The following is an 8,515-nucleotide window of genomic DNA, read 5'->3' as shown; positions in this document are numbered from 1 at the left end:
TGGTTCACAACAGTATGGATCGCGTCTCTGTGATATGCAAATTAGCTATGAAATAACATCTAATGCGCATGCGCTCTAGCTGACTGTGTCCCTTTAAATGTAGGTTGCAGTAAATGTAATAATATAAGCTTGGAAATATACTGAAAAAGAGGGCAAGGTAAAATCCGGTTTATGGTTAGTTTATTGATAAGGGTTGAGGGTAGGGAAGGAGTTGGTCGCCTGTCTTGGGGATCTGGGACCGGTTTCAAAAGTAAATATTGTAGAGGAGGAATATAAAAATATTAAAATCTTTTTTGCATTAGAGGTTTAAAATGGGGAATAAGAATAGGGGTATATAATTCTTATACATATTAATATGAGCCAATTGTATTATTTTTTATTAAAGGAGTTGGATTGAGGAGTAGAGATCGAGGAATCGAAGTATCGACAAAAGGTTCAAGACTGATAAAGATGGAGAGAAATGGAAACCATCCGGCCGGGCAAAGGAAAGAAGGATGCATCGGCACCAAGGCTCCTAACGATTGTGAGTCGTCAGGGGCAAAGCACAACTGAGCGAGAATGTTTCTAACCTGGTACCAGGTCAATGCCCGACATCCTCGTCCCGAGTCCTTGTAGAAAAGAAACGTTGAGGCAACGGAGATTACGGAAGAATAATGAGAGAAAAATGTATGAAAAGGAAAAAATGATAATAAAACTGGGCGTATGAGAGAATGGATGTTAGAAAAGTATGCTGTATCAGCGATGGAATAATAAAAAGGAGCTTTGGAAGGGACGAAAAAACAAAATAACAATTTGGGGGAATGTGTGTTACGAAAAATAAATAGGAAAGAAGTTTAAAACTTGTTAGTGGGAAAAAAGGATAAACAAAAGATACCTTGTGTGGAATGTAGTTTCCTTCATCCTACTACTTTCAAATATTCTAACGAAACTTTGACGAAAAAAAATGTTTTTTTCGCAAGTCGCTAAGTGGTTTGCGAGGCGTAAAAAGTTTTTCACAAGATCACGCCATCATTGCGTGATCTGTATGACGTAATGTAAGACCCTATAGTAATAGTGGTCAGCGGCAGCCATTTCGTTTGAATTGTTGAACGAAGTGAAGAAAGGCAAGTGTGGAGGGTTTGATTGAAGCTAGAATCTGAAAAAAAACTCGACGAAAGGCTCTAAGGAGGCCAGATGGAGGAATTGATATCCAGGTTGAAATTGGTGTATGATGGATGGAGTCAGTTGGTTTATTACAAGCGGGATTGTTCGTTCTATTTTTGATACTCGTCGAAGGCCAGGTGAATGATAATGGCGCGTACGAAAATGCTGTGAGAGGTAGGTGAGTAGGTCTGCTGAAGTACCATTAAGTAAGATATGATCCACTCAGATGATAAACGAAAGTTTCTTTGAGTGCGAGTTAGATATTGAAAAACAATCCTTTGACTGATCCAAACTGGCTAGGTAGTGAAATTTATTTCCCGGGAAATTTAAAGAAATGGGATTTTGATTTATAAGGTGGCGGCATGAGAAAAAAACAAAACAAAACAAAACAAAACAAGAAACTGACATGCATAAGGTTTAAAAATATACTTTTAATTCTATGTACAAGTGATATGCTGACTACAAGTAGAAATAAAGTTACATAAATATATTAGAAATGGTTTTTAAAATAAGATATTTTATCTTAAGAGTCCCTGTCCATAAAAATGGGAAATAACTCGGCAACGGTCGAAAATTCGATTTCGTTTACATTTTCATGGTAGATAGGCTAGGGCATGACAAAAACTACTGGATAGTTTTTTGGCAAAATATCCTTTTATTTCAAAGAAATATGCAAATTACCAAATTCCGTTAAAATCGCCATTTGACGCACCATTTTATTAAACAAGTTTGAGAGCCTCGCATGCAAAACCACATCATTCTTCCGTCTTAAAAACACTCAAATATTTTTGTGCAATGTTTAAATGTGTACTAGGTTGATTTTAGGGAATGTTGCGTTGTCTTTTTGGGTGCAAAATAATTAAATTTCGAAGACATGTATTTCATTCAGTTAAAAGTACTTCGTGAAAATAATTAATTTTCACTATGTGCGAAACCTTCAAATGGATTAAGCTTCTGGTGGTTGAATCGCCGAAGGATGGTCTACAGATTCCTGTAAAAATTTCTTTGGGCAAATGATTGTGAGCGACGCGAGAGCTTTTCAAAGTACGTTAAAAATGCAAATATTTGACCATTCTCTCGTCAAATTTCAATTTACGGGTTAGACATATTTTGGCATGCGCCACATGACTTGACCTATGTTAAGTTGAAATAGACACAGAGCTGATAATTTCGAAATGTTCTAACCTCATTTGCTGTAAAAGGCAGGTCCAAAGCCGATTTGACGTGTTTCTCTCACCATTCGTCGCACGTAAAGCAGAAGTTTGCTTTTGTTTACATAACGTCCGATGTACATCGCCAACTGTCAACTTATTTAATGGTCGAATACCATGAATCTGTGACCCTCTTTCGACACATACGACCATCACTACATCTAAGTCAAAAACGGCTAAGTCATTTGTAGATAGTTGCTTGCTTTGCACTACACCAAAATATTACGTTTAATCATCATAGTTTGAATCCTCGCTTGCAGTGGTTCTTGTTCGTCACGCAATGCTGTCATCCCATTTTAGGGGCTAGGGGTAGGACAATTTCTATCCTAAGACTAATCCTAAAGCTCCGTAAGGCTTGGAACCACTGGGAGCACACAATCGTGTTGAGTAAGAAGAGATTAAATTAAGAAATGAAAAGAATGAATAGTTTACCATTGCCCCTGTTGTTATCTTTTACTCGACCACCGCTACCTATATGCCCTGCGAAATACTGTAACACTAGACTCATACCTAGGTCTTTTCGCGCTGTGCAATTATTTTTGGTTTACATGTAATACAGTGGACTACCCTCGGGGAAATGGGTGGTGACCGCTTAATGGGACTAGCCGCTTAAATAGAGGTTGGTGTACCTTAAATATTTAATTTTTCACTATCGGGTTATAAATTTCTTGGTGAACATGGATTCAATTCAAGACAATCATGATAGACGTGTGTTTGAATTATCACTCGTCATGCACCTTCAATTTTAGACTCTTATCTGCCATCGCTCTTTCCAAAATAAAGTTTTTGAATTTTAGGTGGCCGCTTAATAGGGGTAAAGACAATAATGAAACCCTTATCGGAACGACCAAATGGTGGCCGCAGAGGTAACCGGTCAATAGGTGTTTTATTTACAATATTTTACTGACAATAATTTTGGACTGTACTGACAACAGTCCTCTATTTTCTGTTACAAACATACCAATGCCTCCACTGAGCAAACAAAATACGCCAAATAAAATAGCATGGCCAGGGTTATTTACTCACGTAATTACTAATTAAATGTAGTCTGTTTTTCTCACGAATTAGACTCGTTGTGATTTCCTATTTTTATTTCAGCTAGTTCTTGCTTCATTGATCTATAATTTGTTTATGACGATTTTTTAAAAATTCTAGTGAGTACAGGTACTAGCTTTATCAGCTGTTGTCTGAAACATCAGAAAGTACAACAAACGTGATTTGGAGCGAGGCCACGTACACTATAGAATACGATTATTTAAATATACACATATTATTACATATATGAACAAACAGATGAACAATGACTAAATTGTTTCACTTATCCTGAGAGTGCGCTATACAAAATAGATCAAAATGTGCAGCATATGCCGTGACAGCATTGCGTGACGAACAAATAACGGCTATAAGATTGTGCTGCGCCGACACGCTTTTCAGCAATGGTCAGCGATGCGATCGATCAAACGTAATATTTTGGCGCAGTGCAAAGCAAGCAGCTATCTACAAATGACTCAGCCGTTTTTGACTTAGATGCAGTGATGTTCATATGCGCAGAAAGATGGTCACAGATTCATGGTATTCGACCGATAATAGGTTGACCGTAAGCGATCTACATCGGATGTTATCCTTGTGTAAACAAAAGCAAACTTCTGCTTTGTGAACAACGAATGGTGAGAGATCGACTACAAACACGTCAAATCGGCTTTGGACCTGCCTTTTACAACAAATAAGGTTAGAACATTATCAAAATTATCAGCTCTGTGTCTATTTCAACTTATTATAGGTCAAGTCATGTGGCGCATGCTAAAATATATGTCTAACCCGTAAATTGAAATTTGACGACGGATGGTCAGATATTTGCGTTTTTGACCTACTTTGAAAAGCTCTCGCGTCGCTCACAATCATTTGCCCAAAGAAATTTTTACAGGAATCTGTGGACCATCCTTCTGCGAATCAACCACCAGAAGCTTAATCTATCTGAAGGTTTCGCACATGGTGAAAATTAATTATATTCACGAAGTACTTTTAAGTAAATGAAATACATGTCTTCGAAATTTAATTATTTTGCACCCAAAAAGACAACGCAACATTCCCTTAAATCAACCCAGTACACATTTAAACACTGCACAAAAATATTTGAGTGTTTTAAAGACGGAAGAATGATGTGGTTTTGCATGCGAGGCTCTTAAACTTGCTTAATAAAATGGTGCGTCAAATGACGATTTTAACGGAATTTGGTAATTTGCATATTTCTTTGAAATAAAAGGATATTTTGCCTAAAAAACTATCCAGTAGTTTTTGTCATGCCTTAGCCTATCTACCATAAGAATATGAGCGAAATCGAATTTTCGACCCTTGCTGCGAAATTAAGAATTTGTCTGATTCTTGCAGGCAGGCACTCTTAACATGTATGAGGAACAGCGTTCCTCTTGCAAGTATTTTCCTAATCTTTCACATGACATGTCTCAGTTGACTTTACACTAACGCAACCTGTCAAGACATGTTTTAAAGAAAAGTTTTAAATGAGTGAGGTTGTTATTCATATACTCCATGGTGGTTTTACGGAAAAGTTTGTAAAGAAGTGACGGTTATCTCAAACGTCTGTAAATAGTTCCCTTTAATAAAACTGCACAATTAATTTCCCCAAGCATTAAGCAGGAAGTTGATTGTAAAAAAGAACTCGCAGCATCGACCGATCGATTGATAGAGGTTTTGAGTTTTGTAAGGAAAGTGAAAATTAACAGCGCTAAATATTAAAAAAGATTAAAAAAATAAAAACAATTAAAACTTTGAGAACGTTTGTTATATGAAAGCAAGGTGTAAGTACTGTATCGTGCGATGCCTTCAATTTTCAAACGTGTCGAGGAAACAGCTAATACCCAAAGCCGAAGGAGTTAACAATGTTTGATGGCATCAATTGACATGTAGTCACCTTTTTCCTTAATATACGCCAATCATTAAATTAAAACTTAGAAATGATGGATGAATTCCTCTTAAGAAAAGCTTATATTGTAGCTTATATCTTGTATTGGTACTTTTTAAGACACAGTTATTAACGGGTCACTGAGCCTGCCTGGCTAAACGTGCTAATATATTTTGTGGAACTCGTCGATATCTTTAACATGTTTATTTCCTTGTTATTTTGTGCTCACTGCAAATAACTATCGGCTAAGTGGAATTTTTGACCCAAGGCGATTGAAAGAAAAAGCGAATTAAGGCGGCAACACGAATGGACATTTCACGTTTTAAAATTGACTAATCATCGTTGTAATAACTGGTAAATTTAGTGAAAAGCTAATTTTAGGTGACATCAGCTTTTTAAACTGTTTTTGTTACTCGGAATTTGGATTGCTTACGCTAGTGGCCATAAAATTATAGAATTAGTTATTTCAAAGATTAAACAGGCAGTTTATAATTAAAAAGATCGCGAAGCATCGATGGATCGATCGAGGAAATTTATGCTGAGGAAACTTGGAGTAGGAATAAAAGTCTGCTCTGTTACCAAAGAGAAAGCGAAACGATCCTTTGTTAAAACAATAGCTTGAGCAGCTTGAAGCTCTGTTGAACACTAATTCAGATCTATATGTACAATGCAAAATTATAATGAGGATACTGCAACCATATTGGAGATCCATTGGAAAGTTTACACGAGCATTCTAAACAAAATTTAAGGCTAAAATGTTCAAAATTTAAAATGTTATCCATAAAAAATAGTCTAAGAAGGTTAGTTTTGACAGAAAGCAAGGTCTGAAGTGTTGTCTCGTGACGAGGAAACAGCTCATGCGCAAAACCGTGGGCGTTTACGTAACAACGTCTGACGGCACTAAGTGGCATATTGTCAACTTTTTCCTTGATGTACGCGAATTGTTAATGGTTAACCAATCAAAAGTCCGCAGCTTTTATGCACTGTTCTCGCTAGACTAAATTTGAATTTCTTGAAATGGTTAGAAACTATTTGCTTTTAAAACTCAGTATGAAATAAATTTTTGCAAAAAAATGCAATGGAAGTCCTCAATCAAAATAGCACTCATTTCTGGGTACTAAATTATCCTGACTTTCATATTCCTTTTGCAAGAATTTAAAATTCACAATGAGCTTGGTCCGAAACAGAATAATGAACAAATTGGTGCTCGGCTACCGTGAAAAATGCTGGTATATTTGTTTAACTTTACACGGAAATATCACAGAACTGTATTTTGAGACAGGTTCCTACTTAAATTCTAGGGATATTGTGAATTTTTATCTGCATTTTCGAGTATTTTGCTGTTACGCGATTGTTAAATGTCTCATTTTATTTTAGTTTCTCAGCCAATTATTCTTTGAGTTAAAAAGGAAGGAAGAATAGCCTAATCAACAGCTAGGTAAGTCATTGATAATTTAATAGATGTAGTTGTTTGGTTTGCATGGATATTAACTTTTTATTGTTTATAGAGTTCTTCAGCAATCCATTGACGTTAGGGGTACGTCATAAATATGAATGAATATGAATATTGTATGAATAATTACTTTTTATAGTTCATGGAGTTCTTCAGCAATCCATTGACATTAGGAGTCTTCGACATTTTTCTTTTTACAAAATACATGTATAAAGTGATTTACATGTGCAGAGCGATTTATAAGCGAAAACAGCAGATATATCCACCAGACCTACTGTGGCTTTCTAATTTTGCTGCGTTCGTGAATTGCCATCTGTCACAAGCTAATCCTCGATATTTAGTCTCTGGCGGCGCACGTAATTAAACATTTTAGTTTAAAAAGGAAATATTTGCCGTTCTAACTTTACAAAAGAATAAGGAACAGAATCATATTAACTCAATGTCTTGTTTGATCTTGAATTTCCGAGAAGTATTTACCATTGAGGAACCATACCTTACAGCTTAATTCTCTATTAACTCGAGTTTATAAGTTATGGTTATAAGTCTTTCCGACGGGGAAAGTAAACTTAGAGATTTGGAGTTGATTTTACCATGCAACTTAGAGTTAGATTGGCAATTGAGTGCACATTGTTAGCGGCCCAGTGTTAATGAAGTGATAGAGATGCGGCATCTGTTTTCGTTGTCCATTTTATGGCCCACAAATTTGAATAATGACCATCAAATAACCATTGGCGCTCTCTTTGTCTTAAATTTCAGTTTCGGTAAAACAAATGGACTTGGAATGAAAATTCAATGTTGCACAGTGCGCTGAACTTGTCCTTGAGCTAGTAATTGTCCTTTTAGCGACCTAGGAACACTCTCTTAGCCTCACTAGCCAAGCAAAAAAAAAAAAAAAAAAAAAAAATATATATATATATATATAGAATACATTTAGGTCGTGTTCTATTGGGATCAACCGTTTCTGGCTGTTGGGTCTTTTCGTGTTCTATTGGGGGAAGACCGTTTTCTGTTGCTTTGCTTGATCAAGGCTTTTTTAACCGGCCTCAAACCTGGGGGAAACAGTTCAAAACGCATGATTGTAGGTCGCGTGAGGACTATTGCAAGGAGTTACCGCGTTTCAACCGTAAATGGTTAGAAAAGTACATTATTTTCAATCGAAGGACAAAACTTACTTAGAAAGCTGCATGAGATTTTGTAGAAAGTGAAATGGTTTCGGAAGCGGGATGATCAGTACAGTTTAAAAGTCCGCACATGACGAGTGTGGACATGAAGTTCTCTTTTCGCTGAATTTCTTCTGGGAGTTACATGCTTCAGCGGTCATAAATTAGTCACCAAACTTCAACTCAGGCCTCTACAAAATTATATTTAAAGAAAACTCAGTACACTTCTTCAAGGAATACGGTTCCTATTACAGATGTAGAAACGGCCACACATCTTTTGATATTTTCGTCCTTATTTATCATGATATTCATAGCTGCTGCTAATTCTCTTTCTTAACTGTATATTTTGATCAGCTACAAAGTTATGTTCACCTAGTATTAAGGCGAATTAAAAAATCGTTGGCCAAGCCCAAAACTTTTCTAAGGGATCCTTGTTAATTTTGAGGTTTATTTTAATTCGCAGCTATCATCGTAACAAGATATTGCATGAAGATAATTAATTACCTCTTGTACTTTGTGCTGTGTTTATAGGGAGTACATTAATGCTGTACTAATAAAGTTGAGATCCAAAGTTTCACTTATTCAACCTTTTGTTGAGTTCACTGACGATACACAATATTTTTAACAT

Source organism: Orbicella faveolata, unplaced genomic scaffold, assembly GCF_042242905.1.
Source record: "Orbicella faveolata isolate gen_17 unplaced genomic scaffold, um_ofav_v1 contig_26, whole genome shotgun sequence".
Classification (NCBI taxonomy): domain Eukaryota; kingdom Metazoa; phylum Cnidaria; class Anthozoa; order Scleractinia; family Merulinidae; genus Orbicella; species Orbicella faveolata.
The sequence above is the reverse complement of the archived record's forward strand: the minus strand, read 5'-3'. Positions refer to the sequence as shown.